Source organism: Syngnathus leptorhynchus, chromosome 9, assembly GCF_054491065.1.
Source record: "Syngnathus leptorhynchus isolate UIUO chromosome 9, UIUO_Slep, whole genome shotgun sequence".
NCBI lineage: Eukaryota > Metazoa > Chordata > Actinopteri > Syngnathiformes > Syngnathidae > Syngnathus > Syngnathus leptorhynchus.
In genome coordinates, this window is record NC_141203.1 from 4,072,484 (window position 1) to 4,089,028 (window position 16,545).

The 16,545-nt window shown below is 41.2% G+C and overlaps 5 non-coding genes across 5 annotated transcripts; all 5 read right to left on the minus strand.

Moving 5' to 3' along the window:
- Positions 1 to 13,748: 13,748 nt before the first annotated feature.
- trnat-ugu (transfer RNA threonine (anticodon UGU)) lies at positions 13,749 to 13,821 on the minus strand. The gene has a single exon. It is a non-coding gene; the product is annotated as a tRNA-Thr (tRNA).
- Positions 13,822 to 14,410: 589 nt separating this feature from the next.
- trnat-agu (transfer RNA threonine (anticodon AGU)) lies at positions 14,411 to 14,483 on the minus strand. Its single transcript has one exon. It is a non-coding gene; the product is annotated as a tRNA-Thr (tRNA).
- Positions 14,484 to 15,073: 590 nt separating this feature from the next.
- Positions 15,074 to 15,146, minus strand: trnat-agu (transfer RNA threonine (anticodon AGU)). Its single transcript has one exon. It is a non-coding gene; the product is annotated as a tRNA-Thr (tRNA).
- A 593-nt stretch (positions 15,147 to 15,739) lies between these two features.
- On the minus strand, positions 15,740 to 15,812 carry trnat-agu (transfer RNA threonine (anticodon AGU)). Its single transcript has one exon. It is a non-coding gene; the product is annotated as a tRNA-Thr (tRNA).
- A 593-nt stretch (positions 15,813 to 16,405) lies between these two features.
- Positions 16,406 to 16,478, minus strand: trnat-agu (transfer RNA threonine (anticodon AGU)). The gene has a single exon. It is a non-coding gene; the product is annotated as a tRNA-Thr (tRNA).
- Positions 16,479 to 16,545: the final 67 nt, after the last annotated feature.

Consider the following 16,545-nt stretch of genomic DNA (forward strand, 5'->3'; position numbering starts at 1 on the left):
GTTGCAAATTAGCACAATAAAAGTATACCATACCTAACCGGTGCCAGCGAGGTATAGTGACAGGCAGAAGGATCAAATACTTTTGTCTTCGATGGCCCGAGGTACATAATTAACATGTGGCATTTTCTCTTTAATGGTGTGCCATGAGAATGTAAAATTGGATTTGGCTCAACGAGGTTCAGAAACAAAAAAATGACAGGTAGCCCAAGATATACACCAGAGATCTGTTCCTACGATGGCGACGGTACCTGAGTATGAAAAATTCAAATGAAATCAAAAGGATATACCAAGTGTACCTGGCATCACTTGTAAATGTTTACGTCTATTCTTCTCGTCCTTTCTGCTTCTTCATCGTATGTATTGAAGTACAGTGGTATTCACCATGCATTCTTCTGCTGCATGCCGACTGTAGTAGTAGTTGTAGTAGTAGTAGTAGTAGTAGGAGTGGTAGTAGTAGCAGTAGTAGTAGTAATAGTAGAAGTAATCTGGAAACATTCATAAACCAGAAACCCCAACCAGAGACGTCACACGGAACTGGTTAACCAAACAATCAAGATATCAACGTGCACGTATGTGCACCGGCGCGACTGCCAAACCAATTTGGAAGAATCTTTTTGATCCCCTTAAAAGGAGTCTGATCCCTGCATCGTGCTTAGGTCTCTTGGTTTGGCTGCCCACGGTGCCGGATAAACACACGCACCCGCACACTCACAGAGTCAGCTTTTGGGAGTCCAAAATCGTTAAGGGCTACCATTATATTCCATGGAAACATTGTCTCTCATCATGCAGTCTATAAATATAGTCTTTGGTCATGCCATGGAGACCCACGTAGGTCAAATGTAGAACAAACGTGCCTTGTGACAGCATTACATCTTGAGCTTTCCTTCAAGTGCAAACCGCACAATACATCATTGTTTACAACCAGTCCGTTTACTTTTTTTTTACTGAAACGTGTTTCTAGGCGTTCCTTCCCCTTTTTGATGGTGGCCGGCCAAGATTTTCTGTTGGGCCTCAAGGACATCAAGTGTGTAGTAAGCGTGTGTGCATGGCGCACACATGTCGGTTTGCACGTGCATGTACGCGTAGTGCAGCGTCCCCGCCCTCCGTTACTTGATTATCCCACATGTCATTGCACGAGACAGGAAACCAAGGGCGCGTGCCAGCGGGGGTGTGTCCCCCGAGGAAGCAGGACTTTGCAATGGAAGCACGCCTTTCATCACAACAAGAGAGCCTATTAAATGTAATAATGGCAATAATAATAACAGTCTGCTTCGATGATGGACGAGTGCGGCGAGTAATCAACCTGACCTGGCCCGCCTGCTGACTGAATCAGGCAGTACATGAAATCACGTTACATAACATTCCTGACTTTTTTTTTTTTTTGAATGAGATCTATGACTGCTCCTAAACTACAGTGGATAAGCACAAATTTATTTTATTTGACATCATTTATTTTATAAATATGACCCACTGCCAATTTCTTGAGAGCAATACAAAGCAAAATGACTGTTTATGGACAGCACCACAAACATAAATCTTTTTTTCAGCTATGTGAACGTTTTATAATGTTTAAGCAGATGTTTTTATAATGTTGGCAGGTGTCTGTTACATCCCCTCAACATTTGGAAGATTTTCAAAACAAATCAAGTAGAGAAGGCATTTCTGACCTTCGTAGACTGAATGATAATGCTTAAAATCGTACATATGATAACAGAAAGGTGACATACTTCTCTTCAACTCAAAAACTTTAGACTCCTGAAAAGCCTGCTCAGATCAGCATGTTTTGTTGTCTTTCATGAAGGTGACATCAGCAAGAGCAAAACACCTGCAAAAGCCAAACAAAAGAGCTAAGGTTCGAACAACTGAGTCTTCAGTCACTGGGCAACATGCTCGCTCCACCAACAGAGCCAAAGCGGACTTGGGTAGCCCTGATCTAATCTATCTAAAATGGTTCTTTTTGACTATTTATACTCGATTTACTCTATACTAGCCGCAGCCACATAGATGGATGGGGAATGGATGGGGGGTGAGGGTGACTTTGACTAGCCCACATGACAATGTGTAACTCCAAAGACTTAATTGGATTCAACAAGTATGTGTGCCAAGGTTGTCTATAGATAGAGAAACCCAAGTAGAATCAAAACAAGGACACAGCAATATAACAGCCTACCTCATGTCATCACTCTAATTATATGTGCCAATGAGGCCTAGTCTAACACTTCTCAGAAAAAGTAAAGGTAAAGAATATTTTGCTTTCGAATTAAATTTCAAAATGAGCCTAAAATACCAGTATAAAATAACAATGATTTAATTTGACCTTTTCCACGCTTTTGAATACATGTCCCACTGTTTAATTTTCCAACACTTTTTAAAATCCCAATGATCGTCACACACACATCTGGGTGTGGTGAAATTTGTCCTCTGCATTTAACCCATCCCCATGTGATTTTGATCCATCCTCTGGGGGAAAGGGGAGCAGTGAGCAGCAGCGGTGTTGCGCTTGGGAACCATTTGGTGATCTAACCCCCCCAATTCCAGCCCTTAATTCTGAGTGCCGAGCAGGGAGGCAATGGGTCCCATTTTTATAGTCTTTAGTATGACCCGGCCGGGGTTTGAACCCACAACCTTCCAGTGTCAGGATGGACACTCTACCACTAGGCCACTGAGCTTATTCTTCTAACTGTTCTCTTAACTAGCAAATGAACGGTAAAAATCTAACTGGGTGATCCATGGATATTGAAGTGGATGAAACAGCAACGTGTACATATTTTGTTAAGTTAGACAAACTCATATACTATTTCATGTTCATATGTGTGCAAATCATATCATTTTATATAAACATAACTGTTCAATCAGAACACGGATACAGCACCCAGAACTTTGTGGCCACATGGACACAGGCGGCAGACACAACACACACACGCACACATAGGGGCTTTAACCTTCCAATCAAAAAATGGTCAGGTGATGCTTTCCTTCCTTTTTCGAAGAGTATAAAACCTTCTTACCTGGAGATGGGGGTTGTTTCTTTTGCTGCCGTGCCTCGTGTACTGGCCGCGATTAACCAACCCAGGGTCTTGCCAATAAAGAACTAATTGTTACTCCACATCTTTGTTTTCCTTGCTCAACAACGGACATCATGGAACAAGATCAACAACTTTAGAACAAAGTTTAAAATATGAACCGGAATTCCGAACAAAAAAAAATCTAAAAGGATACCCATGGGATACTTACCAGACCTAAATCATCCGCTCTGTTCATTTCAGTTCATAACAATAGCTAAGCCAGTAAAATGTCATGTTTCCAGTAAACTAATCCATGTCATCAAAGTATTGTGTTAACATTTCAGATGGAAATAGAAACAAATTGATATTTTCATTGTAAACGTAGCCACCACATTTTATGATTCTAGGAAAAGCCATTAGAGTCAATCCACATTAGATCCACTGTCCGAGATTGTCAGTATTTGGTTTATTCAAACAACATAAGGACAATCAGTTTGCTTTGAGACTTTGCTTTACTTCAAGAAGGAAGTTATGTAGTCCAAAGTGGAAGTATGTGTTTGAAGGATAGTTTTGGCAGCCGTTGGAGATGCATGTCAAAACAGCAATGTTGTTTAGCTACTCAACATTTTGCACTCTGGTTAACAAGAACATTTTCTGTTAAAAGCCCAAATCGTCATAAGCAAACATACTTCGAGAATAGCCACGCTCAACATCCCTTTGCATCTTGCCTTTACTTGTAAACTTGTCTTGACACTGTCTTCTCTTCTTTCCACACGGTTCTTTTTCTATACTCTCGGCTATTACCTGATTCCAGAAAGAGGCCCTCCGAGCTCGCTGTGTGGAATTCTGTCTGGTTTGTATCAACATGCAGAACAATCGACCTATACGATGCTCCCTCTCAAGCGCTGGATCCAGTCATAAGTATGCCTCCAACTCAGATAGTTTTGATTACCATGTGTTGCGGTTCACTCATCACTGTCTTTCACTGTTATGTTTACGCAACTCCTTCTAATTCTCAGTTGGACGGATTGGGAATAAAAACAAATCCAGAGTTCATGTAAAAGTTTAGATGCTTCCTAATTATTTCTTGTCACGGCCTGAGTTAAAAGCCTACTTTACTGAGTACACATACCGCGCGAGAGACTGAATTTGGCATCTGGTTCTGTGTTGTTATTGTCAGGCTTGTCATACTTGAGGAATAACATTTGCTTTGGATTCACGTGGTCATCTAATAATTTTTAAAAGTTGCAGCAATTGCTTTGACATCACCTCCGCTTGTTTTACACTCCCTCCTCTATTCCCTGTTTGTCATGGCTGTAGTCAGCGAGGTCTCAGAGGGTATTTTTTTCCATTATGCCTCTAAACAAACATCTTTTTTCTCCTTTCGTCTTAAACCTATTCATGGCTTGCCACAGTGAATCATCCTAATCCATCTCTCCCTGTCTTCGGGATCTTCTGCTCTAACTCCAACTGTCCGCAAGTCTTCCCTCATCACGTCTCCTTTTTGTCTCCTACCTGACGACTCAAAACATCCTTCTTGAAATATATTCTCTGTGCCTCCTTTGCAAGCCCAAACCATCTCAATCTGGTCTCTCTACCTTTCTCCAACCCTTCCGGCCTTTGCTCATTCCAGATCATGTCCTTCCTCATCATTTTGCAGAAGAATCTCTGCATCTTCAACTCTGCCACTTTCTGTCTGTCCTGATTGTTTCAGCTTAGTGCAATGCCGGCCAGTGTACCCACTGAAGTGTCTGGACATCTTCTGAGTGTGTTTCACAGCCCTTGTATATGACGCAGAGAATGGAGGACAATCGGTCCTCGCTCTGCTTTTGTCATTATTCTTTTCCATCCTTTGATTGCTTTTCAGCACATCATCAGTGTCATCCACCAACACGCGCCCGCCACGTAAGCACAAATCTGTGTCACGGAGACACCCCGGAAAAAAAAACTTGACAAGGTCTCGTAAAAGTGCGCCATTTCACGCCAGTTTCCGTAAGATGGAACAGACACGGTGAAGAAAACCTCCAGGATTTTAGGCTCCTCTCTTCCAGTCACCCAACTCCCTGAAGAAATAAAAACTCATCAGTGAGTGGAAAACCAATCACCAAAAATCCCTCCCAGTATGACACTGCCATGTTCGGACGTGAAGCTCGTGACTTTGGAAAGGTCTGCTTGCGGGCCAAGAGCAAGAAGGTCTTTTCACAGCTCAGCTTTTAAGCCTGCACTTTTTCCTTAGCTTGAACTGCTTGTGATGCAGTGAACGGGAAAAAAAATAGATGATTGAGATTATTTTTCCACTCACGGATGCCTTGAACGTCATTACTTCTTGAGGTGCTGTGTTCCCGGTCGATACACTGAAAGCGCCGCAGTCATTCCAAGTCAAATTTCAATTTGATAACCTCTGCGCTGACTGTTTGATTTTATGGATTTGCTCCAATTTTTTTCAGCAGAGTTGTGGTATGTCAAATGACAAATTTCAGCATTCAGTAGCAAGTGGAAAATATGACTGCATTGATTCTTAAACCAAACAGTGGGTTGTGTGCGTGCATGTGGTTCTAAGATTCCTGCCAAATGTTCCCATCATTTGTTTTTCAGTGCCATATTGTTCAGTGCAACGTTTAATCGTTTGCTTTCAAAGTCCTGGAGGCAAAATTATTACTTCTTTCTCACCTATTATATGGATTACAATAATCCCTTGTGGTTAGTCACAAAACCACCGACCCCAGCTATCCTCTGAAAATCTCGCCTCGTGGCAGTGAAGTGTACAAAGCATCAGACAGCAAATGAGTTGAGGTTACTCAATCCCATCTCCACTAGTTGCAGTCAAGTTTTGCCTGTGTATTGAAAATACATTTCATATGATCTTTGAAGTCATTATTATGCCCACTCATATTTCAAAAGCCTTTTTTTGGTTTCTGACATGAAATTTTAAATGAGCAAATTAAGTCATAAACTTGGTCACAGAAGAAAAGAAACTCAGAAGTCATGGTAGCACTCCTGCTTTGTGTGTATCTACAGCAGCCCTTGAGGTTCATCTGCAGTAATGATTGGGTTCCTTTATATTTGCATTACGATATGATGACATGTTTCCTGGTTGTATCCAAGTTTTTGCTGAGGGACCTCGACAGATGATGGAACATTAAGGCGGTACCTGGACTCTCTCTCCTCGCCAGTGACGTCAACACTGATGACTTGAACACTTGTTGCGGTTGCTGCTCAACGACTCAAACATCAGCAAGCACAACTTAAGACTTCAGGTGAACATGTTCATGCACGGAATCCTTTTCCAAACCTTGATGTCAAAACCATCATTTCCTTGCAAACAAATCCAAATGTTTATTACCTTGGAAAAGACATGCAGGGATTACACAGTGTGAGTGTCAATGTGGTTTTCATTTGTGTGTGCTTTTCGCTAGTGTGGGCTTATATACATATATCTTCCCTGTGAAAGATGAATAGCCACATTACAAAGAGGAGGATCACAATTGACAGCAAATGGATACAAGGCAAATCCCCTGGCATAAAACTGGAGTCTGCATGGCAGTGATGTAGCTGCTCCAAAAAAATGTACTTTTTACACGTGAGCACGCATTTACTGCTATGTGGTTTACTTGTTAGGACGATGCGTGTGCATTCACAAATTTATATTTGATGCTTAGTTATGTTGTTTTGCAGCAGGTATTGGAACACACAATGTTAAGTTACTCATTTGCAGAAAGTATGTACCGTCATAGACACATTGGCAGTGTGGATTCAGTGTGGAATGGGAGTGTGAATGGTTGTCTTTCTCTAATAAACTAATAGAAGACAAGCTCTGTCCTCTATTAGTTGATGAAATGTTTACCCTTAAAAATAATACCAAAAGTAGCTAAATTAATCACAAGTATAATTGCAGAGGTACAATAAAGTGTAAATCTTGATAACACAATTACCGCAGTGATATTTCTGCACTTAGTGGGAAAGTGCTGCAAAGTCTGCAATTTGGGTGCTACAATTTAGCGCACAAACATACACAAACTTTTCATAATTTCTTCACATTTGTATCAGACGTTCATTCATATCCAACAAGACAGAGGGACAATCTCTACCCACCTTCCTGTCGAACATCACGCCATCAATACAACGTCCACTTTAGAGGGCCCTCACTCTGGAATGAGCTACCAGTCCATATTCGATCCATATCTTCACAGGCTGCTTTTAAAAAGCACCTGAAACACCACCTTCTCCACTCATGATCCTGTCAGTCCATAATTAATCCACGGCACTCAGCTGATCCATACTAAGAACATCAACCTAAACTACAATTCATACTCTGATTCTTCTTCGTTTTGTTATTTTTTGTTTCGCAGTTCTTTTGTTCCCTTTTAGTTATTCCTACCTGGTGTCTCTTCGATTGCTTAAACATCGCTAAGTGTTTATTTTGTTACGCTTGTTTCTTATTTTTATAGTGTATCTGTTTATGTATATACATATATGAATATGAGGAATTAATATTTAGCTTGTTATGCTTTAGTTTATTTATTTTTTTCAAACACTTGTGAGACATTTGCCTACTTAGCACTATTGCTGTATATAAAACAGGAGTGGAGCTCTCTACAAGCCCTAGGCTTCATCTCTCTCCTTGCACTGTTATTGCTGTAATAATATGTGCTAAACAATAAACTCAACTAAACTAAACATGCTAATTCCACAAAGAAAGGCAGGAACCTGGATTTGAACCGATAACCTGTGAACTGTTCTCACCACTCGATCTCTGTGCTGCTGTGGTGGTAAATATTGTGAGGGGAAGAAATATAAATGAATAAACTCTGCACACTCAAGCAATTGCAGAAAGGTGTTTGTGTGCTGTGACCGCGAGGAAGGGAATTTATGATTTAATAAAAAGTCAAACCCAATGAGGTGTGTTATTAAAAAGTCAAGCCATTTCGTGTTACAGTATCAAGTGCATTGTTCCTGGATTTCCAGGATTCCGCCACCACATTTATGTTCCGAATTCAAAATGCAGATGAACATCTTCATTGTACTGACTCAAGTCACATCGCAGATGTCGTTTTCAGCTGGCGACACCCTGAAATTGACTTATCTTGTGTTTTCTTTCAGATTAAAAAAGCTTTTAGGTGAAGAAAAGCTTTACTAGCGGAAAGTTAGGTCGTAGAGTGCGGGTGAGAAAGGAGACAGCGTGGAGAGAAAACAGCAGCCTTTCAGCGCATAAACTGTTTACATGTGTTTGTACACAGTGACCATACTGCCACACGCTCCGCATCTCACCTCATCTTCAGTCATGCTCCAAGTTATTGTCACACGTCCGAGAAAACACATCTGCTAAAATAGTTTGTCAAAGAGCTGATGCTAAGCTCATATTTGCAAATGTATTTAAGAGCTTACAGTGGTAGCTAGTCAGTTGAGGGCTATGGAACCATGCTACCACTCACCTTGAATAAGATAACAATTCAATATTGCAAATTAAATACAGTATTGTAATAAAAATAGAATGCAACAGACTGGTGAAGTTAGTCGGTCTGTGATTCAATTGATGCAATCATTGTAAGTAAGCACTGCCGGAGCTAGAGGGAGACCGCAGGGGTAATGCCCCCCTCTGAAACATGCCTGGACCCCTCATTGACTTTTGGATATTTTCTGATTTTTTTCTTCAGGATCTTCTTCCACATCCCGCCATAGGGAACCTACAATGAATGTTTTTCTGAAGAAGTTTTGGAAGTTTGTCAAAATCTTTGTTGTTGTTTTGCAGACCCAATAAGATTTCCTCAGCCCCCCCCCACACACACACACACACACATGAAAACATAGCCCATTACAAGGGAAAAAAAAATCTCAACACAACCAGTGCAAGTAAGAATTATGCCACCAAATGTTAAATATTCTTGACTTTAATTTATCCTCACAAGGATCATACTGCAAATGACAAATCATACTTCCACAATTAGGCACCATGTACAGACAAATGTGCTGTGGCGGCTGCAAATTGGCAGCACCATTTCAACAATGCAGTATGGTGGAAATACAGTCCCCTTCATTCAAATCCTTTTGAATAAGCTATTTAAAAAGATCTTTCATTCCATTCCTAAATGGTAAATGCCATATTGAAATGAAATCTGTTAAATTAAAGCTGAAAGTCCGCACTTTATCCGCATTGCTGAATGTCAAATCCACTGTGGTGTTATATGAACACTAAATCTTAAAATGCTATCAGGTCCAGCCCAAAAATGAAGTCAGTAGAGACAAATTTTGAAAAAAAGACATGTCGCCTGATTGAAATGAGTTTGTTTTCTTGGTTTCGTCATGTGATTGAACTAAAAAAAAAGAAACGTTTTTGGTCTGGTCGACGTCCGATTTCTCCGGTTGATTAACATAAATAAACGTGAAGACTGACGGAGACAGAACGTTGGAGGACAGGAGTGATGTTGACACATTTAGGACAGCCAGCTCACTAGGTAAGATGAAAAATAATCAACTGCCGCCTAATTACACACTTCCAGGATGTCAATGACACACTTTATCGAAAGTTATGAAACATATCCCAAAAAAATAACAAAGGACAACTAAAACGGCGGGGGGATTTTGGGGGGCAAAAACCTTTAGAGTTGTCAAATTGCTCAAAATTGTGTGAAAATAATAGTTATAGTTTTGGCAATTATATTATTTTGATTATATTGGCATATTTTAGGATAGGTAATTTATAAAAATCGTAAAACTATGTCAGAATAACATCATTATATTATATGGGTGGAAATGGAATTTTGGAAATTTCATGATAATGCTGTACTATTACAAGACAAAGAAATTAATACAATAATAGAACAGTAAAACTGAGCAAAATATCTAAATTCATGACAATATATTCATGAAATTAAAATTAAAAGGTTTTATAATCAAATAAAAATAAAGTTGTAATATCTCCAGGGACTCCTTTGCCGTATTTTCCATATTTTACCATATTTTTTATTTGAGTAGAAATTAAAATTTGTTTGTTAATATCCCCATTTATTCCGGCAATTTCATGACTCATTTCTTGGAATAACGATCGTTCTAACATAATGACTTTCTTCTCGAAGCAATACAACTCCTTTCCCGTTTATGCATCATGTGTAAAGTTCTCTCCATGGCAGTAACCAAGCAGGACTTTAATGATTATGTTGGGCCTTGATTATGTTTAATTTTATGCAAATCAGTGCACAATTCCAACAATAGGAGACATGACTGCTGCATTACTTGAAACTTAATCCCTACTTGCTCGACGTGCAGAAATGTGGTGCAGGTGTTAGAAACCATCATTCCCTAAAAAAAAAAGGAAAAAAACAACTTCCTGACAAAGACGGGCCAGCCAGCATCTAATTAGTCCTGGAGAAGCTTTTTCTTTCTTTTTTTTCATGATTCCTCCTCACTGTGTTTTCCATTAAAATAGTTTCCAGTGAAAAGACCTCAGGTAATACCTGCCGAAGGCTCTTCCAGAAGGTCGGCCTGAACTCCAGCCACCTCTTCTGCTATTGTTCGCTCCAGCTTAAAAGAGGCATTTCATTCCTGCTTTCATCCAAAATGAAAAAAAGTTTGCACTCAGCAGTCAAAGTCCAACGAAAAAAAGGGGACAAAGGACGCTCACTCACGTGTATCTCAACACATACTGTAAGTCAAATATTGCAAGCTTTGCGTCACGAAAAATAAAAAATAAATAATCAAGTAGAAATATGTCAAAATAAAACCCGTTGCTATGTCTACAATGTATTTGGATTTGGGGTTAAAAATAATAAGGATCAGAAAACGAAGTGAATCTCATTATTTACAAGCTAAGTTGTTCAACCTCTGCTGTGTGATTCACACCTCAAATAAATAACAGTAGCTTTTATTTTGTTGCTAACCAAAGCAGCAGCTCCTAATGAGCACATAAACACTTCTCCCAGATGAAATTAAGTGAGTGCTTTAGTATGTGTGTGCACAAGTATGAGGTTTCGCTTCATATACAGTTGGTTTGTTTCCATTTTTATATATTTATTGTTTTATTTGTAAATAATGTTCCTTTCAGATTTGTTTCAGAGGTGTGTTGGGTTCTTTGTGTGTTTAGGCATCAATATTTAGGGTTTTCGCAAATAGAGCGGCTCCAAATAAACAAGTTGATTAAACAGAGTGGATGGATTGGTTCATTTTCTGATCAGATCAGTAATCAGTTATCATTCTTGCTTTTCTTTTAATTTATTGATTAGTGATTGGCTGCTGAATGCTAATCGTGTAAAGCCTTTAGACAAGTTCTATAGATGATCTTGCCTTGTGTTGTGTTGTGGTGTGTGTGTGTGTGTGTGTGCGTGCGTGCGTGCGTGCGTGCGTGCGTGCGTGCGTGCGTCTTATTAGCACAGTAATAAAGATGATCTAGTTTTAAGTGAAGAAGGCATCTTAACTACTTTTCCAGTAGAGCCTGACGTGGTTGTGTTTTTATATTCCACATGTAATACGCTTGACATATAAGTGGAATTAAAAGTGATCTTAAATTCTATGCAGACAATGTTTATGTTCCGAGGATTTATGCAACTCAATAGCTATGCCCACTTGAAGATGGCTCTGTTGTTGAAACACCTTCTGTAATAAATGTTCTGGAAGTCTCCGACATGTCGCTCCACAGAGTTGTGTGCATCCATGCTCATTTGTCCCGTCCAGGCCGTTTGTTTTATGTTATTTTTTGCTATAAATTTTCACATGCAACTTTTGTGGTGTTATCACAAACACATGCTGCAGAATGCTTGAACTTTATAAGGGCATCATGTTACCCCTTTGTCGACGGAGTCAATATCAAGTGCATCTTCCCATTCAGGCAGGGTTTTTTATTTTTTTACATTTTTGAACATTCAAAAAAACCTTTAAAACTGGAATTTGTAAGGCGGATTTACAAACGCAAATCACTTTTGCAGCTCTGCTTTTGCTGAGTCAAAGATCAAGTTATTTGGCATTACAAAAAGTTGTGAAGCTTGTCAGAGCAGTGTGACCATCACACTGTGCATTTCTGCATTTTCGTGTGTGTCTGTGTCTGTGTGTGTGTGTGTGTGTGTGTGTGTGTGTGTGTGTGTGTGTGTGTGTGTGTGTGTGTGTGTGTGTGTGTGTGTGTGTGTGTGTGTGTGCGCGCGTGTGCACTTCTTGTCCTTGACATGATTGAAAGGCGCCCGTCTGGACGTGATTAGGTGAGCCAAAGTACTGAAGACGTGCAGTTCTAATTGTAAGCAGATGACCGCCCGGTTAGCACTGGACACACTGGAAAAAAAAAAATGGAATGCACCTTTCAAATGCCACAAATTGACTTTTCTTCGTCAAAGGCCTTTCTAATTTTCCACAACATAATCCACCTTCACACACACACACACACACACACAGACACACACACAAACCAGTACTTCTGTATGTATTTCCAGTAGATACAAATAGACAGTCTTTACTACGTGCGAGCTCTGATGCATCATGTTCACACAAGCCTGAATTGTTTATTGTCATTTGACAGGTTAGTGTGTTAACCGCGGCCTCCTGATTACATCGACTTTGTTTAAGCAAAAGACCATCTGGTTCTCATACGACTCTCAGAAGTAGCTTACTGCTGGCCACCAGCCAGACTATATCAGCAAGGAAACTGAAGGTCCCACTCAGTAGTCTATGATATTCCCCACGCAACAATGGATGCTTCATCATACACGTAAAAATCAGGACAGCCTGAGACCACTTATCTTATCCCAAGTGCATCCAATCCTATATGTGCCACTGGATCGATCACTTTCCAGAAATGTATTTATTCCACTTAGTGAATAAAGAAAAAATTATCCGGATAGCAGAACCTCCGAGTTAGTTCCATTGCACTCGTCTTAATCAGTTTGGTAGATTTAAATACATCATTCCAACACTCATTGTCACCATCTTCCAAATATTTTATTTGTATGTTATTACAGCTGTTACTCTTTTTTTTTCCATTATTTACGTTATCCATTACCCTTGCTCCCTCTGAGTCTATTATGTCTTGAATGTGATTTTATTGTTTTAAAATTGTGTTTAAAGACTTAAAAATAGTTCCATAAAATGCAATTGAGGTGGGAATTTCTGTTATTTTAAAATGATAAGAAACTTGAAATTATTTAACAGTAGAGATTTAATATTAAGACAAATTATGTGACAAATTGAAAAAACAGACGTTTAAGAAAAAAGCTGGAATATTAACAGTGAAAATCAAACTTTTTTCACAGAATAAAGAAACTAAGAACTATGAGAAAGAAAATGTGAAATCATACTATCCATCCATCCATCCATCCATCCATTTTCTGAACCGCTTTGTCCCCACGGGGGTCGCGGGCGTGTTAGAGCCTATCCCAGCGGTTGTCGGGCAGTAGGCGGGGGACATCGTGAACCGGTTGTCAGCAAATCGCAGGGCACACAGAGACGAACAACCATTCGCACACACACTTACGGGCAATTTAAAGTGCTCAATCAGCCTACCATGCATGTTTTTGGGAAATGGGAGTTTCCGGAGAAAACCCACGCAGGCACGGAGAGAACGTGCAAACTCCACACAGGCAGGACAGAAGGTGGAATCGAACATGCATCCTCTGAACTGTGAGGCGGACGTGCTAACCAGTGCACCACTTTGCTGCCGAAAAAAAAAAATTAATAACACAACTGCTGCTCACCAGAACCATGGTGAACATCTATGTAGTTCCACCCTCAGCTATAATTAATCCAACTCACATAACTAACAATTTTATCAGGCCCTGGTGAGAATTGAACTCACAACCCCTGGTTTACAAGACCAGTGCTCTGACCATTGAGCTACAAGGCCTGGCTACAATAATATACAGTTAAAATATTAGCAAAATATTACAGAAACAAAATTTACGCAATCGTTGCATTTTTAAAGTATGTTTGTTGATCATAGTGGCTTGGAGCCCATCTATCCATCCATTTTCTGTACCGCTTTGTCCCCACGGGGGTCGCGGGCATGCTGAAGCCTATCCCAGCAGTCATCGGGCAATAGGCGGGGGACACCCCGAACCGGTTGCCAGCTGAACGCAGGGCACACAGAGACGAACAACCATCCGTATTCGCATTCACACCTAGGTGCAAAAATGTGGAGTGCTCAATCAGCCTATCAAACATGTTTTTGGGATCTAGGAGGAAACCGGAGTGCCCGGACGAAACCCACGTGGGCTCGGGGAGAACATGCAAACTCCACACAGGGAGGGTCGGAGGTGGAATCAAACCGGTACCCTCTGAACTGTGAGGCGGACGTGCTAACAAGTGCACCACCTTGCTGCCAAAAACAAAAAGAATTAATAACACAACTGCTGCTCACCAGAAGCATGGTGAACATCTATGTAGTTTCACCCTCAGATATTATTAATCCAATTCACACAACAAGTGATTTTATCAGGCCTCAGTGAGAATTGAACTCACAACCCCTGGTTTACTAGACCAGTGCTCTAACCATTGAGCTACAAGGCCTGGCCACAAACATGAGAAGTTATAATCTCAGGAAAATATTACAGAAACAAAATTTACGAAGCCGTTTTTTTAAAGTATGTTTCCTGATCATAGCGGCTTGGAGCCCATCCATCCATCCATCCATTTTTTGTACCAATTTGTCCCCACGGGGGTCGCGGGCATGCTGGAGCCTATCCCAGCAGTCATTGGGCAGTAGGCGGGGGACACCCCGAACCGGTTGCCAGCCGATCGCAGGGCACACAGAGACGAACAACCATCCGTACTCGCACTCACACCTAGGTGCAAAAACGTGGAGTGCTCAATCAGCCTATCAAACATGTTTTTGGGATGTGGGAGGAAACCGGAGTGCCTGGAGGAAACCCACGTGGGCTCGGGGAGAACATGCAAACTCCACACAGGGAGGGTCGGAGGTGGAATCAAACCGGTACCCTCTGAACTGTGAGGCGGACGTGCTAACAAGTGTACCACCTTGCTGCCGAAAACAAAATTAATTAATAACACAACTGCTGCTCACCAGAACCATGGTGAACATCTATGTAGTTTCACCCTCAGATATTATTAATCCAACTCACATAACAAATGTTTTAATCAGGCCTCAGTGAGAATTGAACTCACAACCCCTGGTTTACTAGACCAGTGCTCTAACCATTGAGCTACAAGGCCTGGCCTCAAACATGTGAAGTTATAATCTCAGAAAAATATTACAGAAACAAAATTTACGAAAGGCATAATCGTTTTTTTAAAGTATGTTTCCTGATCATAGCGGCTTGGAGCCCATCCATCCATCCATTTTTTGTACCGATTTGTCCCCACGGGGGTCGCGGGCATGCTGGAGCCTATCCCAGCAGTCATCGGGCAGTAGGCGGGGGACACCCCGGACCGGTTGCCAGCCGATCGCAGGGCACACAGAGACGAACAACCATCCGTACTCGCACTCACACCTAGGTGCAAAAACGTGGAGTGCTCAATCAGCCTATCAAACATGTTTTTGGGATGTGGGAGGAAACCGGAGTGCCTGGAGGAAACCCACGTGGGCTCGGGGAGAACATGCAAACTCCACACAGGGAGGGTCGGAGGTGGAATCAAACCGGTACCCTCTGAACTGTGAGGCGGACGTGCTAACAAGTGTACCACCTTGCTGCCGAAAACAAAATTAATTAATAACACAACTGCTGCTCACCAGAACCATGGTGAACATCTATGTAGTTTCTTCCTCAGATATTATTAATCCAACTCACATAACAAATGTTTTAATCAGGCCTCAGTGAGAATTGAACTCACAACCCCTGGTTTACTAGACCAGTGCTCTAACCATTGAGCTACAAGGCCTGGCCTTAAACATGTGAAGTTATAATCTCAGGAAAATATTACAGAAACAAAATTTACGAAAGGCATAATCGTTTTTTTAAAGTATGTTTCCTGATCATAGCGGCTTGGAGCCCATCCATCCATCCATTTTTTGTACCGATTTGTCCCCACGGGGGTCGCGGGCATGCTGGAGCCTATCCCAGCAGTCATCGGGCAGTAGGCGGGGGACACCCCGGACCGGTTGCCAGCCGATCGCAGGGCACACAGAGACGAACAACCATCCGTCCTCGCACTCACACCTAGGTGCAAAAAATTGGAGTGCTCAATCAGCCTATCAAGCATGTTTTTAGTATGTGGGAGGAAACCGGAGTGCCCGGAGGAAACCCACGTGGGCTCGGGGAGAACATGCAAACTCCACACAGGGAGGGTCGGAGGTGGAATCAAACCGGTACCCTCTGAACTGTGAGGCGGACGTGCTAACAAGTGTACCACCTTGCTGCCGAAAACAAAATTAATTAATAACACAACTGCTGCTCACCAGAACCATGGTGAACATCTATGTAGTTTCATCCTCAGATATTATTAATCCAACTCACATAACAAATGTTTTAATCAGGCCTCAGTGAGAATTGAACTCACAACCCCTGGTTTACTAGACCAGTGCTCTAACCATTGAGCTACAAGGCCTGGCCACAAACATGTGAAGTTATAATCTCATGGAAATTTACAGAAACAAAATTTACGAAAGGTATAA